The 27,561-nt window shown below is 38.5% G+C and overlaps 1 long non-coding RNA gene across 2 annotated transcripts in view; it reads right to left on the bottom strand.

Moving 5' to 3' along the window:
- The window catches only part of LOC125697154 (uncharacterized), a 149,246-nt gene that overhangs the window by 76,900 nt on the left and 44,785 nt on the right, over nucleotides 1-27,561 (bottom strand). Inside the window, exon 2 of one of the 2 annotated variants that reach the window (XR_007378697.1) lies at nucleotides 9,976-10,046. The exons of the other annotated variant lie outside the window; for it this stretch is intronic. This is a non-coding gene — a long non-coding RNA (uncharacterized LOC125697154). The remainder of the gene's footprint in view (nucleotides 1-9,975; nucleotides 10,047-27,561) is intronic. 2 annotated transcript variants of the gene reach the window in all.

The following is a 27,561-nucleotide window of genomic DNA, read 5'->3' as shown; positions in this document are numbered from 1 at the left end:
CACTGACATTCGTGAAAGCTTGTTGGATGTTTATGGAGATTTAACACTGGATGTGAGTACAGTGAGATGATGCCCTTCTGCAGTGGCAACGCTGAAAGACAAGTCCTGCTCTAGACAGCCATGCAGATTCTTACAAGTGTGGCATGGAGGCTAGCAAAAATACATAGCAAATTGTGTTGAAAACGACTGCTTGGCAACTTCAAATTTGCTCTATCCTGCAGTGTTATTGTGTTCTTGTTATCTGTTGTAGTTCCTATGGAATTCAATAGCAGATACCACTTTTGGAGCAAGCTACGTATTTGACCATTTCTTACTCAGTCTGTCTCTGCTGGCATTACTGAAAGCTATTCTACTTTTTAACAGCTAAAGACAAATAGTCTAAAACACCTAAAGGAAAATAATTAGTTCAATATATTTTTATTGCAAACGAGTTATAGAATAAGCTTCGAAGCTGCACAGAGACCGTGTTCAGCATTCCTACTTAGACTTTTTGTTTGTTAGCTCACATTTTCATAGAACTCCTTCTCCTTCGTACACCTTTAGTGTCTGTTATTAGGTGAATCGTCTTGCCAAGCTGAATAATTTAAAAGAAGTCTCTTAACCTACAAACATGGAGCCTAACTATTATTGTTACATTTTTCTTCCCAACTACCACCAACTCTATTTGATGAAAAAAGTGACTTCTACATCTGTAGCTGTATAATTCTCAAACTCTAAATACAAAAAATGGCAGGCATCTATTACATTTCACAATGCTTTTCCATGTATCTTCAAACAAGGTGAGCTTCAAAGCTTCCCTCTTGTTGTTTTTTTTTTCCCTCCAGACATTTTTTTTTTTTTTTTTTTTTTTTCCAAAATGCTTTTAATGGGAAATTCCCAGTGCCCAGTGTTGTTCAGCTTGGGAAGTTTAAGAAGAGAAAATTTTTAAGTATTAAAAGGTTTTATGAGACTCAGCATTACTTCATCACAAAAAGCAAGTCAATTGTTTGCTACATGACTATTTTTTCCAAGTTTGAAATGAAAGCAAAACTTTAAGAGTAATTCTAGCTATTCCTGACTTTTTTTTTTTTTTAAACTATAAACCTACCCTCTATTTCCAGCATGCGTGTGTTGGCATTTAGTCTCTGGCAGCCCTTGTCCTCTCTAAACATCTGAAGGTTTTACCAAACTCTTGTCAAACAAGATCCAGACAAGCAAATAATACTTAATTCCAAAAGCCAAAGCCAGTCACAAAGTGATACTCCAAAACACCCATGCACATTAGTACGGAAAGAGTGATTCCAAAATTGTATCTTCACAGATGATCCATGTGGGAACATTCAGGAACACCCCCTGAATATCCCATGCCCCTCTTAATCTTTCTTGTTGAGATGAATTTATTTTCCTCCTAAGAATGTTTCATGATTAAATTCTGCCAAATCAGCCATGGAGCACATCACCCTGTATGTGTAGTGTTGTTCATTTCCTCAAGGTTCTAAGTTAGGTGTTAGTGCTCGCTTGTTCCAGAATGCTACAGAGGGAAATATTTGTTTTATTGACCGCTGGCTCATTCATAACAGAAGTCATATTCTCCTTAATATGGTTAAATTAACCAGTATGCAATAATTAAATAGCAATTCCCCACCAGCTTGAATGCTATGGTGTAAGATCAAACACACCACCACAATAAATAGCCTTATGGTATGAACGGCCCTGCAGCTCTGCCAGTGAGCAGATGGCAGGTAAGATAAAAACCACCCGAGGCATGTGTAGCTTTTTCAAGACGTTTCTGAAGGAAATACCCATGAGTATCTCACACCTGTAGAAACCTAGTACTTCTTCGGCTTCTCAGCTTTATTTTGTAAACTGCTACACACTGAGGTCGGATTTATTTTGTGCAGAGTGGAATAGCTTGATAAACTCCAAAAGCTGGGAAAGGACACGCGGTTTTGTTGATGTGCAAACACAGCATGAGAACAGGGTTTTATTATAGTCCTCCGAAGCTGCAAGTATTAACCCCAAGGCAGCCATCACTTATCAACTTTACCAATCAAATAAAGGAGGCAACAGCAAGTGAACTGGCTGAAGCTTCTAAATGGTGTTAGGCACAAATCGATCATTTGAACTACTGCACTGTAGCAAGAAAATGCAAACCAGATAGAAAGCTAGATTTCTCTCCTTTTCATCAAGTTCTGTTTTCTGAGAATCGGAGATGCCCAGAACACGCCGATGGGCACAGGGCTTCCGACAAGTGTAGGCTAGCCACTAAGATCATCGTAACAGGCATTGTTTTTTTAATTTGTCCCATTACTTTGAAGACTGCAGATACAAGCAGCATATAATAGTTGTTAAATAACAGCACAGCAGAAAATAGCTGGCACTACACCTGCACATTTAGTCCTCATTATTCTGCTCCTGATGAACACTTGCAATTAATTCATTCTCTTCCCTTCTCTATTAACTTCTACAGTAAACTTCAGAAGAAAAATCCTTGCTTAAATAATAATAATACATAAACTAAGAAGCAGCAGGCTTTTCTCAACATCTATCTTAAGGATGATGTTTAGAAATAATATGTGCTAATTGACTACAAGAACCCTGAAATGTCAGGAACACTGGAAAACGACCATGAGTGAAAGAAGAAACATTTGACTTATCTGGGAAACTGCACCTCCATATGAATGTTTTGTTGTTTACACAAGAATATTTCTGGGTTATTAGGAAAACTAAACTGAACATCAGGAAGGTGTATTTGGGGCTCTGGTGTTCCGTGTCCAAATTCAGTTGCACACCATCTTCTGCAGATCCACTGTAAGGCATTCTTAAGTACTGCCTTATGTCTCATGGTCCATTTGTAGGTCCAACTCCAATCTCCAATTTACCTTGCATTAGCTTGCTACTTCATGCAGAGCTAATGGCATCTGAAGTCATCAGTCATTCTCAATTGTACTCTGGGGCTGGGAGTGAATGTCTGAAGCAGTAAATGCTCATTACCCACTCCTCTTCATCGCAGCACGTACCAAACGGGGACAGTTATGTTTATAGAGAGGAAAACTATCATCTCTGCTATTGTAAGGAGATTATATTGATGGCAAATTTGCTTCCACCTGTAATATTACTTGTGGGCATTTAGAGTCATCCGCCACTGTGGCCACCAGGGGTCACAGAGTAATGAGGTAACATGTAGACAGGCAACTGGGCTCCCACACTGATTCAACCGTTCTCATTTCTCATCCACACGCTATCTTGTGAGGACAGAACAGAAAAAAATATTCCAGACTTGAAAGCCATTTGCATCTTTTTGATGCAGATGTCACCCTTAACGCTGTGAAGCCAAATATTTTGATGGCCTTCTAAACATGGCAAAATATTGTCTTTCTTGACTCGTGATGAACGCTTGCTTCCTAGCCATAAATCCTACACTGCTATTAAATTCAGCTGCTGCATTTTTTCTTTTCTAATATTTTACATCTGAGTATAGAGACAGGTATTTACCTGAAGTATATTTATTTGGGTATTATCTTCAGCTTCAAATTTCCAAGAAAAGCCTTTAATATTACATATTGCCACTTTTTGAGGATTTACACATTTATAGTTTCAGCATCAAGACGAACTGCATGAGAATATAAAGCATTAGAGCAAGCCTGGGAATATTTTTCTAATCACTTATAGTTTATCCATCTGAGCACAGGGCTTTCATTTCAACAAGCATCACACAGCCTACTCCGTATAGCAATACAGTCACTCCTCATTTGCAAGCAGTGTAGCAACTGGCAAATTATCCCTCTCACATCCAACATGGTTCACATGTGATTCACCTAAGGGGATAAACACAATTGTTCCAGATACATTAAGCCTTAATGCACATGACAGTTAAACCAACAGGCTTTGGGGCTTCTATTATTTGCTATTAGTACTGTTTTTTGTTTGCATCACTCATTTCTCCCGCCCAACTCTGCAAGAAACTTCATTCTTAATCACTTCACAGCATCAGAGACGCACAGCCCTGCAGAGAATTCAGAATGTCAGCCCTCCCGGAACCGCACAGCTTAGTCCTAGATACGGGTATCAAACTTTGCAACAGTGAAAAAATTGAGAAGATGATACAGTGCAGTGATGGGATTGTACAAACTAACAACTCTGACTCCTCAGAAACACACAGCACCAAGATACAGAAAGCAATCAATGATCAGGTTAGAAAGCTCAGCCACTAACTTGTTCACATTGTTCACATCTTCCACGCTCTGCTACCGGCTATGGAAAAGCACCACTGAAGATCAACAAAAAGCAACAGTCCTCTTGTAATTCTCTTCACAGATTCTTTTTTTTTTTCCCCACTAGGACCGTCTGTACACTGCACCTTGATTTCACTGCACATATACCTTAGCTATGCTGCATGCAAAAGCCGTGTGTCTAAGTGCCCTGTGCAATGCAGTCCTGGAGACCGCAGACCAAGCAGAATGGAGTCTTCTACAAGGAGATCTGAAACATACGTAACAGGCTGGAGAGCAGCCAGGGGTGACCCAGTATAAACAATTTTAACTACTGAACCATGGATCCTGGCACAAGAACATGTAAAAATGATTTCTGGAATTTCTGGAACTGAAAAAGAGGATAACTGGTCTCGAATAAAAGAATAAACTGCTACGTTTATCTGAAATTATTTAGTGCAAGTCAAAGCATGACAACATGGCACATCAGTAAAATACATATAGAAGCAGTAACTACTAGCATGACGAATATGTGCTGCAATACTGAAGGCATTATTGTATTATAAATATTCATTCAAACTGTCATTTCTTACATTACACCTGCAGGAAAAAAAAATAGAGAAAACCTGAAGAGTCCTAATGAATACTAGAAGCAAACAGTTAAGTACTACATAAATGTATCGGCTACATAAACTTTGTTACTGATGAAGACACAGGGATGCAGAACAACCCTGTGGTTTGAAAAGGTAACATTAGTTACCACCACAATCACAAGGCCACTACTTCTGTGCTCTTTTCTGTTTTCCCTGCACTCATTCTAGTTCATACGCCCCTTCTTGGGAAACAGATCTGAACTTGCACATCACATTCCATCTACAATTTTGTTGGTCACCCCAACTGCTAAACACGTTGCCCTCACACTGTCCTCCTCAACCATCTCCAGCTATGGACTCACTCATATCCACTCTTCTGTATTCATAACTGGCATTATCATCTTGCATTTCTCAGTATGGAATTTCTCCCCTTCTTCATTGCTCCATTCCCTAAGGTGATTCAGTTTTTCCTATGCCATTTAATAATTTTCTTTTATACTGATTTTTCCCTCCTAACTTTAACAGGTATTTTGATTAACATATTATAGTTTTATCGTCTAAGGTCAGCAGTGAAAATAAGTCAGGACTAGCTCTGAAACAGCTGACTGATGTTATCCAGTACTAATATTTGCAAGGGTCTCTTAGGTTCCAATTTAGGCACAATTTCAGGACTCCAGAGTGCCATTCATCTCCTCGGTATCCTTTACTACACAAGCCTCCTGCACTACTCTGACTCTGCCTCTGGGAGCAGCGGCTGTTCTCCTGAAAACACTGGCAGCCAACCTGAGTTTCTGTTCAAATGCAAATTGATCGGTCTTTTCAAGATCTACGTTGAATCAGAACAGAACCACAGTTGTTTCTTTTATCCTTAAATTTCAAGTTAATATACGAATAAAAACTGTGATATCACCTATCCAAAATATTTAAACATAGTCTTTGGGATAAGAAAAAAAGACCTTCCGAGTCTGCAGCTGCTCAGCAAAACCCAGAAGATTGCTTCAGTTAGCTGCACAGACTTTGCAACAGTCAGGTGCTGCAAAGAAATTGCTCTGCAAGATCAGCTGGGAACTGCCACGGCAGGGCACAGTCCAAGCCACAGTGAAACACACAGCCTCAGCCGGGCACATCCCTACCACTGCTCCAGACAGCCCCATCCATTCACACCACATGCTCTGGGAAGGAAACGTACAGATAGCTCAACAAAAAACAAGCTCTGCTCCACTAAACCCCATTATTTTAGCGCGTTCTCTCTACTTTCTATCAATGCTCAACTTCCCCACATTTATGGCTCTATGATCTCATACATTTTTCCTGTCTTGACCAAAAGGTCTGTCTTGTCTGGACAACTTAGCTTCAATGACCGACTGTGAACATATTTCTTCTACTCATCTGGATACACAATCAGACTCTAAATATTAAAAGGAGTTTTCCTTAGCAAGTGCTCACATACATTACTTCCTCCAGTACTCTAAAATAGTTCTATCCAATATCCACAACATTTATGCTTATGAAGCAGGGTAACATTCATACATTCTCAAGCTATGAACTCTTCAAGCAATAACAAAACACCAAGTAACAGCTATCACAGAATTGTGCTTGGGTGGTTTGCAGGGGAGAGAAGTCAAGCAGAAATTATGAATTGAAGCTTGAAAGCAAATTGGAACAAAAAGTAATGTTTCTAAGGTTAGAAATCCTCTCCTAGGAGCCCGTATGAGTTAAAACTCCTGATCCCAAAGACTTAACCATTTAGAAGCTACTGCAGAAAAATGAATAGATCAATACAATTCAAGTGATATTTCTACAAAGCATGAATTCTAAATTAACAATTAAAAATAAATATTAATGCCTTAGAAAGGTGGAAGAGCTTTTAGACCTTAAACCTGTGCCAACTGTATGTTCACTGTGGATAAAAATCACAAGTGTGAAGAAGAATAGCATACACAGATTTTTACATAAAGGTAAAAAAAAAAAAAAGACATGCCAACACACAGACACTGACAAAAATGCAACTTTTAGACCAGTAATTATAAATATTCTCAAATATGATGTTAATGTGCACCTTTAAGGGATTTCACTGTCTTAAACAAAAATCATCACGACCTATTTCCTCACGGCACAACAAAATACAAATTCTGTTAGACTACTCACTGCTTTATTAACAGACAACTATTAACTTGGAATAGTACGGCCAAACGGTATTGCTAAGTCTATTTTTTTTTCAGCACCGTTACTCTAGGAGTTTAAAGACACAAAACAGCCAATCATTATCTAGTTCCACCCACAAACTCTGTCTTAAAATTCTTTCTACTGAAAGAGTACTGTTTGTATCAGACTCGTGAGACACACTCAGTTCTGTAGGCACTCACAAGTCTTTTCAGACGGTGCTTTTAATACCAGCAAAATTTCAGGAAGCCAGAGCATCACACCATCACAAGAAAAAGATCAGGGCTCTGGACATGCATGCTTTCTGCTAACTGCATAATCACCCAAAATCTGTACTACAAACAGAAGAAAACTGTACCGAAACAGCCATGCCCTGTCCTATCCTTTTCTACCTCAGAGGAGCGCCCTAAAGTGTGAAACTCCTAGCCATTTTTGAACTATTTTCGCTCATCTAAAAATCCAATTGGAATACTGTGTGTATTTGAGACCCCTGAAACATCACAGCACAAGCAATTGCCTCTGTCAGTCACATATAACATAGTTGAAGCACACGGGACCAGCTCTGTTTTCCTCACATGAGGTCTAGCCCAGACATTTATACGCAGTAAGTTAAGAAGCAGCAACCCTCTTCTACAAGATCTAGAAGCTTAGCCTCAGCTGTGCTTCCTGCTAATGTACTACTGAATTGAGCAGCTTTCTCTACAGAAACACAGTGAACAACTGCAGTGAACGCAAAACAATCCAGGGCTTTTACATATCACTCATCTATAGGCTCCCTTATATTACAGACCAATGTCTACATTTTACATTCTTCAAACTCTTTTCTGCCTGGACAGTTTTTCTATTTGTTTCCCATTTTTTAATATCTCTGGAGTCAATGTCTCCAAACACTTTAAAAACTACCCCTAAGATTTCCAAGTCTTTGCCTCTTGACGTAATTAAGACCATTTTCTTTTTATTTCTCTCATCCATGATCCAAAGTCGTTTTAGTTTAAGTAATATTTAAATACAACAGTGAGGTTGTACAACTTCACAGAGTAAAAGCCACTTGACTATCAAGCGCTCTTCTCTTCAGTGACGTAATGGGAGAAATGGGCCATACTGATGGCCATGAAATAGGATGTAGTCTGGAACAGGAGACTGAGAAGCCAACAGACAAACTGAAAAGTGTGACATATCCTCTGAGGCAAATGAACACTTTGTTTTATGATCCGGACAGACCACCACAGAGTGCCTGCAGGCACTGCCCATGCTCGGGACACCAGCTGGTTGTATGATCCACAGACTGATCTCACCACATAACACCCCTGAAGGACATCACATTTCCGGGAAGATGCCAGAGAATTTGGATTTGAACTTGATTGCTTTTACATTCTGCACGTGTGACCAATAAAAAAATTACATGGCATTTCCGTAGCGCCTCCCCTAGAATTTCAGGTGTATTTGGTCCAGAAAATCAAACCCAATAAAGCTTTCGCTTTTAAGCAGCGGTGCAAATTCCTGACTATCCTTTTACACTGTGTCATCCACTCCACTGGTTGGTACTACAATATTGCTATGATGGTGTTCTAAAATAGTAGAACATTTTCCGTCAAAAAAATGATCACATTTTAAGTAGTGGGGAAAAAATAAGCTTAGCTGAGCTTAGCACTCCAGTGCTAGGCATGGTCATGCCTTATCATAGCAGATGCAAATGTGAGTAAAATAAACTGCAAGAAGTAAAAAAAAAATGAAGACTTTTGGAAATATGAAGAGGTCATTTCACTTGCCCCATTCAGAAATATTTATTCCAACTGCTGAATAAATCAATGCAAGCCATGCTGTGTGTTGGCCAATGAGCAGGCAAAAGCTGAGGAGGACACTGTCACTCAAACTGAAAATTTAGAATTGCAAAAAAAAATGTTAAATGATTTAAAACAGCAATATCTCAACAACAATTGGACTTAAGCTCCAAGGAGTTTGAGTTATTTTGCAAGAAGTACCTTAAGACGAGAGTAGATTGTTTCACCTGAGCTTACTTGAATTTTAGGAATCAAGACTTCCACTGCGGGCAAGGGGCCTGCAATATGACAGCGATGACGTTTTGTTCAGCGCAATACAGGACATGCTTGCTGCTGTCAGTTGTAAATGCACACATTAAGAATGCCAGCTGAAGCAAGTTAAGCTCTTTCCTTCTGTTGATTATTTAGAGAAACTGGATAACCGCCTGGATTCAGGCTGATGGTAGATGTACTTTCTATTTGCTTGTTCCAGCACAAAAAACCAAGAGGATATATGCTGCTTGCATTTTTGCCTGGGGGACAGAAGCTTTATATTGTAGTTAATGGACCATCAACAAACAGAAAATTAATTTGGCAAGAACTGACTTATGTTGTGGAAATCAGAAGCACAGTCCATTTTCAAAGTAATTAATCCAGCCAACAGAGAAATGAAATGTCAGTTGTTCTGGATGCAAAAAGTTCAGCAAACAAAAAGTCAAAGAAACAAAGTCGTTTTTTGGAAAGAGTTGATCATATGTTACTAAGTGCTACATTTTGGAAATGGCATACACAGTACCCATCCCAATTTAAAGCAATGTTATCTAGACACATTCCATTTTGTAGCTCCTAATACAGAATACCGATCCTTACCTAGTCTACTCAACACCCTAAACACGTTCAGATGAACATGTTGTGATGAAACATCACAATCCTAATCCATAAAGTCTTCTGAAGTACATCTTGAACAGAAATTAAAAACAATTTTATCAAAAGCAGCGTTTAAGCATCAAGAAGAGAATCTCAACCAGGAAAAATGCACTGAGTCAATCACTGATTCACTCAGGCTTTTATACTGATTAGAACAATAAGCACAAAATACGGCTGTAACATTCAAAACCTTAAGGCCATGTTTTTCCTCATTTTGGTGATCACATACTCTGTCTCAGCAACACTTTGTAGTGCAATTTCATCTCTCTACATTGACCTCTTACAAGCAGATGTAAACAGTCTGTATCACATCTATTCTTTGCACCAGTGTAAGCTGCTTACCAGAAAGGTCTGAAAGGAGGGGCTCAGCAGCACATTGCTCATCTTGTGCTTCAGACTGAAACAAGTTTCACCTGAGGGTTAAAAACAAATGACAGTGGATATGATTGCATTACTTTTTTTTGCCACACTTCTTAACTTTGGTGGATTATACATCAGCCCACAAGGACATACTTTCACCATACATGTTTTGATACGAAGAATACGTTATCTATCGTAAAAGAGCAAAGACATACACTGAAATAGCAACCAGCTAAGGCGTTAAGGGATTTTTTTTGGTAGCATACAGCACTGTATCCAGACCCAATCTGACTTCTCACAGTCAAGTCAAACTAACACGAAAATTATCTGTTTTGCTCTTGAGCAAACAGCTTCCATTACCAGAGAGGGAAAGTTGTTGAAATTAACACGTTGATCAAGCTGTACGTGCATTAGTCACACAATTATTCTTTGCTACATCGCTAAATCTATATTGACACAACTAACACGTTTTTAATTACTTCATATATAGTGACAAGAGCATTTTCATGTTTGCACAGAGGAAGAGAGACACCCTGAATTCAAAGGCCATCTTCTATGTGCTCCACCTTCTGTGCACTCTAGTTCTCTCATTAACCTCTGCAGATACACACTTCTGTAACATTAAAAATAGACAGAAAGTTACTTATATCTAACTCTTTTGAGCAACTCGGATCCAGTCAGCTGAAGAAAAAAAACACAAACCAATTTGGGGAAAAACAAGGTAGCTTTGTTCACAATGAAATTCCTTGTTACAATTGTACTTGGGGCCACATAAGGCTCAGTCATCTGCTGAACAGTTTCACTGTTTAACAGTTAACGGGAAAATCCGGTTAGCTGTTACAGGAGTGATGACAACTGATGCTACAAACTGCTGCAACTCCGGAGGGTAGACAAGAAACAAACCTTCTTCACTTGTATAGTGGAGGTGGGCTAACTAATTTAACTATTAGTGACTACAGCATGGGCACAGGTTTGGCTACCACCAAAACTGAGGAAAAGGCATGTGGAGGCAAAACTTACTTCCCAACATCACATTCAGGTACCTTTTTAAATTTATGCTCAAAAAAATCCTTCTCCCCTTAGTACTAGAATAGAATGAAAAGCGCACGTGTAAATTGAGTACATAAATATCTTAGTTCTGTACATTCGCAATAAAAACCATGCATCTAAGAAGACAGTGTGGGTTACAGGACTGAGATGACTTGATTGTTAGGGTGCCAGGGTGCCTCAAAAGAATTGTTCTATCAGTCAGAACCGACATCGTGTCATACACGAGTCACCACGTATATTGTGCTGACACATACAATTAAATCACAGTTTGTCCAATTCTGAAACTCCAGTTTACAAGCAACAACTCTTTTGGAGTGCAGGAAAATTTAGAACAAACAGCATTTATGACATATTTAAGTTGCAGGAATGAACTAGTACGGCCATTCCGCCCGTACGTGCTCAGACAGGGCTCTAAGTAGACTGAACGATCATCTCTCTTCAGGCACTCAAAAATATTTTCAAAATCATTATTCAGAAATATTTGTTTATAGCTAGTTCTGAAGCTAAAGAACTCTTTGCAGCCATAAGCACTAAATTGAGTAGGATGTTTGCAAGTCTAACAAAAAGCACCATGTTTATTGATAGCTTTAACGTGAACCAACTCAGGCAGGCAGAGCTATTTCTTCAGCTACCCTAGCAATGCCCACAAATACAGTTAAGAAATAGTAGGCAGAGCCAAACTAGCAGAAACTCCTGTTATTTCAGCTGTACAGATTCCCCAGGGAGATCTTCTTTCTGAATGCTGTCTGGACTGAATATTGTAAATACGAAATCCAGTTCCAAGAATGGATCAAAACATCTGGAGCTCATTTCTTTCAACTAACTTACTTTCTTGCTTTATTTTTCAACCTCCCAGCAAACACTGCATTACCAACAGCCTCCTTATTTTATCTTCCCTATGCATATAGATTTTACACACATACAAAAGACCTTTCTACTCTGTTCTACAGCTTTCCCATACGTATTTTATTCTGAAACAAAAATCTGATGAGAAACGCATACCAAAGACATATCCCAGTCCAGAACAAGATTCTTCTTGCTGAAAATTGAAAATTCATTTTTATTCCAGAAACTAACACCTGAATTTTCAAAACCTTAGGCCCAGTCCCCTACCTGGAAGCAGCGTATCATACAAGGAGGAAAGAAACCAAAGCATGTACCACACAAATCCATCTTCATCATTGAAATTTCTTCATCCAAAAGCTTCAGAACTTATTAAATAATTTTAACACATTTTTCAGATAAGTTCTGATACGCACTTTTGTTTGTTTAATGGCTGATGAGCCACTGAATTTAATAAGGAATTCATCATTACTGGACTTCAGCATTCTGCTTCCACACAAATTCCTGTGCATGTACACTTCCCTGCAAGTCCCATCTAAAAGAGATGCTGCATCATGCAACTCACTCACAGGAGCGTAACAAAGGCAAAAATAAACGAAGACCTGTAATAATGCTCTGTAGAAAGGCTTGATGAACTGCTATGCATGTTCACCTTACTCCAGTGCAGTCCCTGAGCTCATCACAACCTCTTTTGGTATAGAGGTTTCTGCAAATAGTAGCAATCCTTCTGCTGTGCTCAGAATCACAAACAACTGCAACACCTACTTCTCTGGTACTGACATGACCTTGCCCACGGTCAGCAAAACTTCAGCGTCACTGTCATATAGCTTGCCAGCCCGGGCAAGGAGAACAGCTTCTCTTTCTTTATTACAAAACGAGAAAGCCAGTACTTCACATCATCTCTCAAGGCACAGTTTGAAATATTATTTCCATCGTTAAAATAATAACCTTTAGTTAAATTGGACCAAAAAAAATAACTTGGCTTCTGCTGTTGCTTGTTGTTAGTTCTGAAAAAAAACATGGAGTGAAATCTCTTTCACTTCTAACACAGGTCTGATCTAAGTATAACTACCACATAAATACTGCCTGGCACTGTGACTGCATGGTAAATGAAGAAAAATTATCGGGCAGCAGTTTTACTTGTGTTCCTTTGAATGGAGCTTTCAACAAGAGCCTCCTGTCTAGGTGATAAATCAAGTACAAACACCACGCACAGATATGGACAGAGCTTTCTTGTAAGCAGTCAATCTCTTTTTTCTTCCCATTTTTGGATTTAAGATCAAGTTTTCCTCTGGAAACATTTCTGAAGGAAGGACTCCCAATTTTAATCTATCTTCAGTGAGCAGGTGATTTTCAGCTGCCAGCTTCAACATTGCTGCTATCATACCTCACTAACGCCACAGCAGAAACATACAAGATCAACACCTAATTTTGGAATGCTGTCAAAGGCCCTGCTGATACTCCTCAAGATACAAATTTCTAATGTAAGGAAAAAAAAGACAGTGGGTGCAGAACAAGCTTGCTGACAAGTGCACTATCTGAATCAGAATATTGTTCCAAATACTGGATCCAGTCTCATCTACTCATATTAAAGCCAAGATTTCCATCCTGAACAAATCATTAAGTTTAACCAAAGAATGAGTTTAACAAATCAAATGGTAGATCATTAAACAACGTTTAAAAAAAAAAAAACATAACAAACACAGGTAGAACTGTGAATTATCCGTAGCCTAAATCAAGCCTCACGGTGTATACATTTCACATTCATTGCAGATGTTTATTTCTTACTTCGTCTCAACAACTCTTCTCAGAACTGCTTAATACTGATTAGAATTTAAAAAAATCATTTGCAATGCTTTAATTATTAACATATACGGTAAGTCAGAGGCACATACCAAAAGCAGACCATGCCTGCTCATTTCCAAAATAAAAGCATTTTTCTCATTCTTAATCCAAGAGGGAACAACTGCACTGACGATTGTTGTGAAGTACTATGCGAGGTTGTTTGTTTTTGCCTTCAGATATATATATGTATGTATATGTTCAGGATAAAGGAAGGTACAATTTCCCCTTCAGTAGAATATACTTTTTTCCATGACTACAGTAGTTACATATTTAAAGTATTCATACTTTAAAGCATGCCTACATATATACAACTACTACACTCCTCAGTCCTCCAACAAATACCAAAATGCCGCGCTTCCTCTATCTGATTCAAATGTTCTGCCAAGGCCCACGTGGAGAACAACATGCAATTGCTTGCATGGGAGTTTCAGCTCCCACTGGACTACTTATTTTGAAGGAGTTTTGTCCACGTGAGCAAACTGTCACTAAAATGACTTCTGACGGAGCTGTGTGTTTCTTACCCACTGACCATGGGTACCAGAATATGTAGAAAGAGTCTGGAACATTAAGGCAGTAAACTAATAAGATATGTGAAGCCACAGATGCAAATAAACGAGTGGCTGTGCCTGAGTCACAGCACTTAGACACAACTTGGGAAAGTAAAACAGGATCAACTGCATATTTTTTAATTAAAGAGCGCTGGCAATAATGGGCTTTGACCAAAGCCGCTCTGACCAACCGCTACTCCAACATCAGACAGAGTAAACGTTAATAGAATCCAAAAAGTTGCCTCAAAACACAAAGAAGAGAGAAATGAGAATGGTGTTTACTTTTCAACAATAAGTTTAAGGAGGCGCTTCTCATTTTGTGTATGCACCTGAAGGAAGGAGCAGAGACTACAGAATCAGAGTCTTCTCAGTGTTGCACAGTGAAAGGACAAGAGGCAAATGCTCAACACAAGAAATTGCATTTAAACAGAAACAAAGGTGAGACGATCTTTTCCTCTTATTTATATATCAACTGTAGTAATAGTGAAATATTAGAATGGGTTGCACAGAGGTCTCAGTCTCCAGCTTTGAAGATGTTCAAAATCAGACGTAGTGCAACAGTTCAACTGCCTACTTCAGCTGACCCCTCTGTAAGCATGAGATACAACTAGAAGAAACCAAAATGTCACTACCAACCTTCAACGTTCTGAAATTCTACATACATAGATGACTCCAAGTAAGATCTCCTATTTGTTTTCATTCAAATATAACAGAGCCATTGCAGTAATTCAGGTGAACAATCAAAAGGAGAAGAAAATCTAATCCGTGGCCGCAGAGCAACAAATAACTCAATTCCCTCTAGCAGAACATAAATTCACTCGAGCTATTTATACAATTTCACAAAGCATCCAGGAATTGTGTTTTCTCTCTTAACACCAGCTCTAAGAACCCGATTCCAACCCCATGTAAATCAGAAAAGTTTCTCCTGCTTACTTCAATAGACTGGGAATGAAAGTTTACCAGATTCGTATGCAATTTACTATGCAGACAAGTAGGGAGCTCAGTTAAAAGAAAATTTGTTTCCTTCTAAAGTCAGTGGGAAAAATGCAACAGTGGTGACAGTTTGCATTTCTTTGTCTAATTCAGTGTTTTCGTAGTCCAACAGAAAATCCTTAACAAAAGCAATAGACGTGCTCATGGAAACCCCAGAAGAAATCCAAACAAAGGCAGTGAGCCATCTCTGAACTTAGTTCAGCTATCCAACACAGAGAGCTAAAGCCTTCTGGAAAAAAAAAAAAAAAAAAAAAAAAAGCCAATCCCAGAGGATAACATGCAGGAAAAAGAACTTAAAGCACTGCAAATCATATTTTTTTCCTGACAGGAGTGCACTAAGTAAATGAGAGAGACTTGCTGGAAGCTGCCTACACATATTCAGATTTTGACAGAACCTCCAGATAGAAGATTTCTGTAAGCTTCCACATGATTACTAGCTACCTGTTTAGTCATTTTAATCATGTAAGATCCAGCGGCGTTACACCAAAGCACATCGACTCCTCTGACTCTCTGAACAATTTTAATACTCAATTTAAAACTTTGTTATTGGTTATGAAACGATTGTGAGTTGCATGTCTTCTAGCTAACATACCTGTTTCCTTACATAACACATACCCTCAATCTCATGTTTTTCAAGTATTGTTCTTTTATAACAAGCCCTTAGATAACTGTACATCAGTAACGTTCATAAAGCACCTTCGAACTGAAGCAAGGGGCTAACACACACACCAGAGAGAATCCTGTGAACAAGTAAGCAAATGGGCTAACTAGTAGGCAGGTGAGATCAGTACAAAAATGAAAATCCTCACTGAAATACATTTTAATCACTTTAAAAAAAAAAAAACATAGGAATCACGTAATTGTAATCTTACAGTTTACCTTTCCCTTTGCTCTTTCCTCCTCAAGGTTCAGTCTTTCTCAGCATTTCATTAAACGCACAGACTGTTTCTACCAAATCAAACTTGACTGATGGAAAGGAGAAACACCATCTGCTGTTCAAAGCAGGAATAAGTTGACAATTTAGAAGAAAAAAAAAAAGGGCATTTAGAAGAAGAGTTAGAATCTTAGAGGACCTAATTAAAGAGTACACATTAAAAGCCATCTTCTGAAGAAATCAACAGGCTGCGATCTGCAACATCGATTTAGTGAGAAAGCCCTGTGCATTTTAACAATACAGTCATTTACTTGAAAATAAATGGCACTGCGTAAAACAAACCTGACTTCACAGTTAATTACTAATAAACAGAGGCATCCAGAAGACGACAAATGCGACATCAGGCAAGAGAGTGCACCTAAACAAGGTATTTTATGGTCAGTTTAAGTTACGGTCAGGTCCATGATATTTTCCATGAGCTTTTGAAATTCCTTCAATAGGTTTCAATCCACAATCAATACAACGCTGTCAGAAATTGATAGATGATTAATATAGACACTGGGTCTTATTGACCTTCAGTCAGATCAAAACTTAGTCTAAATAACGTCAAGAAATTCCTTTCTTTAATCACTCCAGGATATTTGAATTTGCTTTCCCACGTGGAAGGAATTTCATCATAACAAGCGTCCCTTGATCATTAAAGAAGTCTAAAACATACTTATGACAAGTGGATGACTCAGGCAGCAAGCAGTGCATCAGATGAACACAAACACATAGACACAAACACAATGCATCAGTTAATGTGTGACTTCGCAGTTAATCAAATGCTTATTATATATACACTCATATACATGTGTATTATATACACACAATCATTACGTTTCCTCTCATCTTTCTTTCACCACGATAACATAAAATCTATGGCACAGACATGCCTTCCATAAACCAATATCTACTAACAACTCAACAGTAAATTTAGAATTCTAAGATCAAGAGCTGTGATGAACCAATCCAGGCTCTCCTCTTTAAACATGAATAAAAGCGATCTAATTAAAACCTCATCTTCCCTTTGAACACACAGCACCAATGAGCATTGACTTCCCTTTGGCTGATCCCTCAGAACAGCTATCAAACAGCTGATTGGGTACAATGCAACTCCCAGAAATTGTCTCTAGAGGTTTGGGGTGTCTTTGGATCCTTTCCTAAAAGCTGTTTGCTATTACCCATCATCTAGCACTTAAAAGGTCAAAAAAAGAGAACAATATAACGTGACTGTTTCTTGTATATTTTTGTTTTTATTTTTAATTTACACAGTGATACGACAGGCACTATCGAACGACTCTCCACACAGGAAAAAAGGAACAATAATGTAGATATGGCCAACGTACCTGACAAACTTCAAGGTGAGTTGTATGTTTCTTTTCAATGGAAAAGTATTTGCTCAATGTGTAACTCAAAGACAACACTCACTTATTTCTTAAATAAGTGATTAGTAAGAGCTTTACCAGGCCTTTCAGGTCTTCAGTGGCTCTCCTTCAAGACACATTGCTGCATATTAACAGGGACTTGCTGGAATTGGCCAAACAAGAAGCAATATTTCTAAGACAGCACTCTCTTAACTCCTCATACAACTTTTGTCAAATGGCAAGTTCTCAAGATTAAAGGTAGTCAGGTGAAGATCCCATCAGGTACATCAGTGATAATTGCTCCCCAGATGTTCTGGGGACTCTAAACAAAGAGAGCAGCATAAGAACAGCAGTAATCACACCGTACAACATGGTGAACACCACAGAGCAATTTGGGTTAGAAACTTCACCAGTCAGAAGACGTGCTGACTATTAGGAGACACATAATTGAAACCAATGAGCGAACACTTGACAGGGCTACACAGAGGCACAATGAGACTTGAGTGGGAAAAAGAGAAAAGGAGAAAAGATACTCTAGTAAATTTTATCTGGATGGAAATAATCACGTTTCAAAATGTAACGTACCAAGATTTACTTGTCTTTACTTTGTTTTACATTGAATATTTCCCAAAATAGGCCTATGATGTGTAGTAGTTAATGGCAAGGCAACTGGCCACATAACTTCATTATTTTGCTTGAGCTCAGTTAATAATCACATTTAAAAACAAGTAATGCTACATAATCTTTCGCCAGTTTAAGAATTGGGTGGTTACTTCGTGACAACATGAGAACTAAAGTACATCCCTAAGCTAATGCTTTGAGATAAACACACAGAAACCTTGGATATACTTACATCAAAACAAATTCTCTACATGTATCAGTAAGATCCTTGTGTCATCATAATATGAAAAATGAGCATAGGTGATAGAAACAGGCCTCTACTGACAAAACAGCAGTCTGTAGTTCAACGAGTTTAATTATATGTATCATTCATTAAGCATAGTAATACGTTACGCAACGAACCACTGCACAGGAACCAAAAGCAGATACATTCCGTTTGTTGACATACCGCACCATAATCTGCTCCTTCTGCATACTCAAAATTCTACCTATTTTTCACAACAACAGTAATTCTTCGGGAACTGCTACACCAAGTCTAGTTCAGTCAGTACAATCTATTCTAACATACTTTTTAGCGAGAGATTTGAGTTCTTTTTCCTACATGACTATATGAAACACTTCACGATTCATCTAGAAATACAAACGCTTGGCTTCAATTAAGCAGAACTTCTGAAGCTTGATTATACTTTCTCTAGCCTGTTCTAATAAGCTGTAGCAGTAAGGAAATCATTGAATTCAAAAAAATTCAGTTCACATTTTTTACTCTGAATCAATTCTGTTCAGTAATTTCTCATCTGATGCTTTGAAGAGAAAATAAGGCAGACTGTGCATACATGTCTAGTAGAGATGTTTCCAGATACTCGTAGTCAAACAGAATTCAGCACACGCCAAATTGTCACAGTGCCATATCCTCTAAATTTTCCTGCACAGAGCAGAAACAACTTTCCAGAGAATTAAACAGTTACTGTCATTTAGCAGATAATAATTGAAGTTTACCTGATACAATTTACTGTTGCTGAAAGGACAAATTATTACAAATGCAGGCAAGCATGCATTTTACTCTGTTAGATACTGATGGCACTTTTTGTTATTCATTACTTTTCTCCCATATTGTGTCTAAGTTTTCCTAACAAAGTCTGTTTCCAGCTATAGCATATACTCCAGACTGCCCTCACTATTAACATGCAAGAGAATATTATGAAAGACTTCCACCTTGTTGGCTGTGAAGCGTGATTTAAAGCCACAGCTCTCCAATTTCAAGATTAGTATGTGGTGCAGAACTGCATCAAAAGCCCTGCACAAGCATGACATCAGTTGCCCTTCCTTTTTTCACCAATGCCGTCACTCCAACACAGAAGGCCACAAGATGAGCAAGGCACAATCTGCCTTTGATGAAACCCTTCAGGCTGTCTCAGGTCACCTGCTTATCCCTCACATGCCTTACCATCCCTTTTCAGGAGGATCCACTGCACGACCTTCCCAGGCACAGACATGAGGATCAGCACGCTGTAATTCCCCAGGCCTTCCTTTCATACTTTTCTTACAAATTGATGAATATGTTCCCCTATTTCCAGTCACCAAGAACTTCACCTGACAGCCATGACTTTTCAAATATGATGGAAAGCAGCTCGGCAACCACATAGTAGTTCCTTTGGTACCCTGGGATGCACACCATCCGGCCCCATAGGCTCACACATTCACTCTCATGAGGTGGTCTCAAATCTGTTCTCCTCTTACAGTGGGGGCAGTTTGCTCCCCGAGCCTCAGCTTAGAAGTTCAGGGACACAAGAAGCATGCAAAGCCTGACTGCTGATGAAGACTACAGGCAAAAACTCATTGAGTACATCAGCCTTCTCCATGTCTGCTGAAGCCAGTTCTCTCTTCTCATTTATCAGATGGAGTACGCTCTCCTTCGCCTGTCTCTTGGATCAACATAACTCAAGAATCCCCTGTTGTTTTTCCACACTCCTATGGGTATGTTAGCATTCCCCTCAATGCCTTGCTCTGTTTGAGTGCAAAGGTCTACCTTCCTTGTTCCTACATTCACTTACAACTTGGTGGATTAAGATTTGTGCACTTTTCTTAATTCCCCAAACAGTTTAGTTTGCAGCAACCATTCCTTTTCTCTCCCCCTCCCCTACGTGTATATTTTTTACTTCTTTTTTTTTAAAACTCCTTCTTTCAGTTCAGTAGTGTATGTTAGCTCCAGGGACAAATACGAATGGGAAAACCTGTGCATTCCTATCAAATATGAGAAACAGTTTACATGTAATCCATTTCCCAACTAGTATCTCATCAAAATGAAATTAGGAAATACAACAGAAGTATAGTAGTCAATTACGTTTAGGCAAGTTATCAAGTATACATAGAAGCAAAATCTAATCAGATAACTCACTTCATCTTAATTACTAGCAATGCTCTTTCCTGCGTATGAGCTAAATATTCATTAATTCTGAGCAATTAAAAATAATGAAATGAAATTCTGTGATGCCAGAGTTTGAAATTAGGTATGTCAGAGTTCAGCAAGAGATGTGCGAATTAGCTTTTTATCATTTTTTATGAGGAACCTTCCAGGAGCGCTGCAGTGACAAAATATTTACTATAAATGTGAGCAGCTCAGGAAGCTGAGGAAAAGATTAGAACAAATATTTGCTCTAGACACATGGGAGGACAACAGCCTTTATCATTATGCATTCTATGCAGTGATGTGTTCAATACAAATGACAAGAACTCAACTTGCCATTCACAGTGTGCTCAGGGGTACTAATCTGCATCTTGAGAAAAACAGCATTGTGGATCTGAGCCAAAAAAAAAAGGCAGAACAACATCATCTGCCATTAAACATCAGTTGAGTCTACTTAAACCTAACAGGACTCCGGATCCTGCTGACATAAACACCCCATTACCCAGCTCCCTTCCAGTTGTAAAGTACAATCATCCTCTCTTTCAAAAGTTATTACTAAATGCAAATACAGTCCATCAAGAATCTTCTGGAGTTTTTAGCCAGGTATTATCCAACCTTCAACAAGTAAATGCTATTAAAAGCCTTCAGCTGCATAACGGACAACAACTTAAAAAAGCAGAGACTTGCACAACTGATACTGAAGCCTGAAATCAACTAGGAGAGACACGAATCAGTGGACATTGTTAGTTTTTCTAAGTTTAACTTACAGAAATAAATTTAACATTCTTTTAAGTCGATTTAATTTTTCCTCAACAAATCATGCCATTTCACAACAGACCTTCACATTATTACTGTTTTAAGGTCGAAATTTGTGAGTACTTATGTTCACATGAGCAGGTATCATTACATGTAAATATAATTTAGCACTATAGCCATCTCACTGCCTGAGATCTATTTTCATCCACATTGCCATTTCAAATTCAGTGTTGTTTAAAACCTGAGACTCAATTGTAATCTTGTAAATTCGTGCTAGAAATACCTTGGAACTACTTCATTGAATAACACCAATGAGAAAATCATCAAGTCCCTACCTTGAGGAGACATCAGGTAACAGACACTGAGAAAGCAAGTAACCCATTCCTTTTTCTGGTCCTTCTCCTACCGAGAGAATCGTTGTGCGATATTCAACCCGACCGTTAATTGAAGAGCACCTCCAGGATGAAAAGCATAAATTCTTCTCAAAAGAACATTTTCTCAAAAGAATTTTTATGAATAGAAATCCCTCCGTTTGGGTAACTCTGTTTTACAATACAGATTCAGTGAAATACCAAGATGTCCAGTTCTCACTTATGATTTTGTTTTTGCAAAAACTAATTATTTCCTTAGATAATATTCCGGTACTGTTTTACTTCAGGCAGCTCCAAAACAGCACAGTTTTTAGCAAAACAGTCATTGCTGCAATGTGGGAAGGGAAAGCAATACACAGTACTGGGACACAGATAGGAAGCTCTGAAGGTCTGGGAGCTGGTACCTATTGCAGAAGTGATCTGAGAAGTGGGCCCATAAGCAGGTGTCGGGGGAAAAGTGGTGATGAATGCCACCACAAGGTGCAGGGAGAAAAAAGCAGCAAGAAGCATTTCTGCTTCCTTAAAAACAACACATTTTTGTACCATCTTTCACGCCTGTGGACATTTTAGTGCCTTCAGTGCCTACACCTTAATTTCTTCCAGTTTGTATAGCTTACCTACCCTAGTAACTTCATATTTTCCTGAAATTAAATCTCCTACACGTTTCTAAGCTGGTAAAATGGAGTAATTTTTTGGTACATTGAACCCGGTTGAGTATTTGCTGGATCAGGTCACTTTATAGTCTGAAAATAAATGGTACGTGCATGTATGTGTTGACTCTTTGCCACACCTTATAAATATTAGAAAGAAAAATAAAGTGCTTTTTCCTTTCAAGTCAGAGTTTTGCAAAGAGCAACGAAGCTGAAACTTACATTCAATTTGAAACAGCATGGACTTCATGCAATTCACTTCAGGCTTCATCAAGGTTCTTTTGAATTTAATTTATCCTTTATTTGTTTGAAGTACAAAACATAAATTAGTCTTGAAATGACTTACTGGATTATTCTTCTGGATTTGTTTAGATAAAAGTCATACTAAAATCACATCCACAACTGTTTAGTAACCTGGAGTTATTTCCATTAGATAAATTGTAATTGAACAGTAGCTTAAAAGCCAATAGGATGATACGCTAAGTCCTTGCATCAACGTTTTAATAATTAGTTTTTACTTTAAAATTTAATTTTTATCTTTTAAATTTAATATTTTAATATTCACTAATCAACATATACTCCAAATTAAATGCATTACACATCTTGGCCTATTAAAGTGATGATGAAGTGACAAAAACCTGCTATAGGTTGCGCTTAATCTACAAGCAGCTAAACAAGCTACTGAAATTAATGGATGAACTCCTTGAAGCTACTTGACACAAATTTGCTGTTCTTTGATGGTCATAATGGCTTGCTTTGCTAGACTGCATGGGGCCTCATGGGGCCCCTACCTGGCTGGTGGAAGGGCTGGATAGATAAGGGATGTTATCCATACACTAATCTGCTACATCCCAAAGAACAAAAAAAAGAGTTTGCCCTTAAGGGATGCCAGCTACTTGGTTTTTCTTACTTCTCCACATCTAAGAGTTCTCTTGACCCTGATTGGGTTCAATCTCTTAGGCCCAGAACCTATATAGCCTCATTATACAAGGGCTGTTCCACAAGTAATGCGTCCTATTTTATCATGTCAGCCCACGGTGTCAGAGGTGGATGTCGGCAGTATGGCAGCAGAGGCTGAACCTTCCCACTGGTATTTCATTTTGGTGCCACTTCAGAGATGGCAGCAGAGGGGAAACCTGACAAAACGGCATCTGGCATAGAAGCGCAGATGAAGCAAAGTCGTGTCACTGAATTCCTCCACGGGGAAAAACGGCACCCACTGACATTCAGTGACACTTGCTGAATGTTTTTGGAGAACAAGCAGTGGATGTGAGCACAGTGAGGCATCGGTGGGGTGTTTCAGCAGTGGTGACAGCAGCAGTGCTTCACCTCTGCTGGTGCAGATTTTTATGAGTACAGCACGCAGGCTCTTGCTCATCACTGGTGATAATGCACAGCTAATGGTGGTGGATACATTGAAGTAGATTTTGCTGTATCCAATAGTGTTAGAGCACTTTTTGTGTAGGTTGTAATAGCAATACCAATTAATAGGAGGTATTACTTTCAAACCAACCTATTAATGCCTTCTCTCTCACTTCTATTTATTCAAACATTTATATGTTTCTCAATACCTACATAGCACACAACACAATTTTCACAGGAAAGTCTATTTCAAAAACGCATTGCTAAAAATTCCCTCTGACACGACTAATGTGAAGAAACACTTCACCTGGTCTGGATACTCGCATCCCCGAAATGAACCAAAGCTCCATGAATGGAGTATTCAAACTGGCTGCACCAGACACAAGGTAAGAATCAGTGTTCCACGTTCAGCTTTATAAAGTTGTCCAGGAGTATCCAGAATTTTAGCCCCATGGCACTTCAACGTAAACAAGCGACTGTATCAAAGAAGATTCTCATGTGTAGCTTACGACCAAATACGCCACTCTCTTGATCCTTACTGTTATTCTCACGTGGGAGAACATTCTCTGGAGTCATTTTAGGAAGCTTCCAGAACATTTTAAGATTAGTTTTGTACATTTTTTAAACACATTTATTTGCATCAGCCACAAAATGAGTTGTATTCCAAGACTGGAACAAGCTGACAAGTTCCAACAAGGTTATACTAAACCATGTCCCTCAACTCAACATCCAGTGTTCAAGGAAAGACTGGATGTTGCGTTGAGGGACATGGTTTAGTAGGAGCTATTGGGAATAGGTGAACGGTTGGACTGGGTGATCTTTTAGGTCTTTTCCAACCTTAGTGATTCTATGATTCTATAAAGGCTCCATCTGAGAAGGTGCTCAAAGCCCTACCAGATGGGTGGGCAGCCTGTTTCAGCTGACCTGCCCGAGCCAGTAAGGTGGAATAGACTATTGCCAAAAGGTACCTTGCAACCTCACTGATTTTCTGATTAGTACTGTCCTCCACTCGGCAGGAGAAAAGATGGTTTTCTGAGAAAAACACTTGGATGTCATAGATCCATTACCAAGTATGAATTTTCTTTACAAAATGAGGGGGACAGTTTACCATAAACTTCTTTTATTTTACCATCATTCTAACAAAGGAGCATCTTAACTAAGATCCTTTAAATGTCAACACTAGGAATTGTCCTAAATCATACAGTTTAAGCCTCAGTAGTAAACCAGCATTGAGTGAAAGCTTCAATTTGTCAAACATGTTTTTATAGAAGCTAAATGACCACTAGTAACACACCTAAAAGCTCATCTTCACTCTATATATCTTTCAAAGAGAAACGTATTGATATCGCTTCAAATATCAGTTCTCCTTTTATTCAGTATAACAGTAGACAGGAGATATAATTACACTGATCTTAATGATAAGCTGCTTTTGTATCACCTAAAGATCAAGTATGTAAATCTTCAGTCTAGGAGTGATCCTAACAAGCCATATAAAAGTTCATACTATGTTGACTCAAATTTCTAAACAGTTTATACGTAAGTAAATATATAGAAGTAAATAGTTTCTATTTAGCATTCAAAGACTTTACTACTGCAGAAATACCAGATTCAAAAGAAGGTCAGGAATATGAGGATCTCAAAAAATAATAATAATAATAATAATAAAGCTTTCCTCTTGACATTTAGTCACTGTTCAAAACTGCAATATAGAGAGTTGCATACCAATATCACAGCATTGTTGTTCTTTGGCTCCATACAAACAGACACACACATCACACAACCTGTAGGATACCTGACAGCACTACACATCCGGTACAACACTGCATCACCCTCAGCCTTTTGAAGACATTCATTAGATGTCTGTTTTCTGGCATATAGTCCTGCCTAGTAAATAAGGAGGAATCACCAAACGCAAGGATAAGAAGACTTCTAGTCACAAAATGGTTCTCGTAACACTTTCCAAAAATCAACTGTTTCCAATATTTTTGCAACATGCATAAAAAAAATCAGCAATCATATGCAGAGTACAAAATACACCTATTCAGTAGATTAAGATGAACAGCTCAATGAAAGAATCCTCCCAGCGCACAACCCATCTCCTCTAAAAGCCTGGAGATAATAATTGGCGGAAGGAGTAAAGCACCAAATACTTCTTTAATGCTTTCCATGCTTTTTTTTTTTTTTTTTTTTTGCTTCTACACATGCACACTCATTTCCATTTCATTTCCATTATTGCTTTAAAATACACTCCTTACGCTGTGTACCCAATGGAGAACCAAGTTTGAAAAATAGCAGAAATAAACAGCAATACAAGGAATGGATTTATTTGAGCTTAAGGGAATCCTAATACTTTCTCCAGAGGAGCTTTTTTTTTCTTCCTTGTTCAATGTCAGCTGTCTAAAATTGCCACAATTACCATATAGAAGTATCAGATTTTAGATACTCGCTGTAGAAATCTATTATGTGTAATGCATACTATTTGAAGTCTCTGAATACCTAATTCCTGCCCCAAAATAAGACTTGCTCAAGTCACTGTAAAAACATGCTGCAGCCGAACTGTTTCTAAACTACAGTATATATTGCTTCATTCTCCCACACATGAAAAGGCTAAGATGAGAAGCAACGTAATCTAATATTGCCAACAAAATTGATAGGCTCAAAAACATTAAAAGCAAAATGCAGCATAACAGCCATAGCTTCAGAAGGCCAAAGTTTCTCTAGTGACAAGAGCACCACCTACAGACTAACCAAGGCATCCTCCTGTCGTTTTTGCCCCAAAAGCTACCCTTCAGTTTCCATACCAAAACCTGAAGTATTTTAGCTGTCACAAAATGGTATTTGGCAACAGTGCCGAAGTTTTACACAGTTCTTATCAACTAACTGCCTGGCTGGGTTTTCTTACAAAACAGCTTTACTAGTAGAACATGAGCAGTGCAGGCTAAGAGACTTGCAAAAATACAGAAAGCGACACCACAGTTACCAGTTCTTTATGTGAAGTGATTAAATGATACTGGTATTTACCAGGCTAAAATCTGACCTTGCAAAGATGCAAAGCCCATTTCCCTGGATTATTCCACTAGAAGGAAAAGTTCACCGCATTATTATTATATCACCAGTTTCTGACTTCATTCATCACTGCTAAAGTCAATAAAAGACAAAGCAAGAACAAACTCAGGTTGACTACAAAACCCTCCTTCAAAGCCTCAGTTAGTGTTCACTAGGCAACCAGCTAGCCATCAGAACCAGGGAAACTGGCTGCCATCCCAAGTAATTTAATAGTACTATCCACCAGTAATGAGGACATCCTGCCGTTGGGGAACTGTGCAGAAGGAAATAAGTTGCTTTCATTTTCACACAACTCTACCATCAAAATTCCATGGTTTAAGCACAAAAAAAAAAAAAACCTTCAGGGCCAGAACTGCCTTCTACTCATAAGTATCTCAAAATACTTTTGCAAATATACAGGCGTTAAGTGTTGGTCACTGCCACTTATTTTTTGTTCATAATGTATTACCTTACAATAGCCCTGATGAATTTCAAGTAGCAGATTGTGACCTTGCCAAGTGAGAACTGCAGAAAAGCAAAATAAAAGGGGAGTTGTTGCCTTGAATGCATGTCATAACCCATGGCCACATGCAGAAGACTTCAGGCATTATAACCATATTGATGAAGGAACACACAGAAAAAAAAAAAAAGAAAAAAAAACTCTCATGACAGATTTGATAGTGTCAGTATATCAGGTCGAAGTCCAAATGTCACCAACTCATAGCCTGTATTTTGTTCAAGAACATACAGCAAACAACTTGGCAGCATTTTACCCATCTTAAGAGGAAAAAAAATTAATT

The sequence above is a fragment of the Lagopus muta genome, chromosome 8 (genome assembly GCF_023343835.1).
Source record: "Lagopus muta isolate bLagMut1 chromosome 8, bLagMut1 primary, whole genome shotgun sequence".
In the NCBI taxonomy this organism is placed as follows: Eukaryota; Metazoa; Chordata; class Aves; order Galliformes; family Phasianidae; genus Lagopus; species Lagopus muta.
The sequence above is the reverse complement of the archived record's forward strand: the minus strand, read 5'-3'. Positions and strand labels throughout refer to the sequence as shown.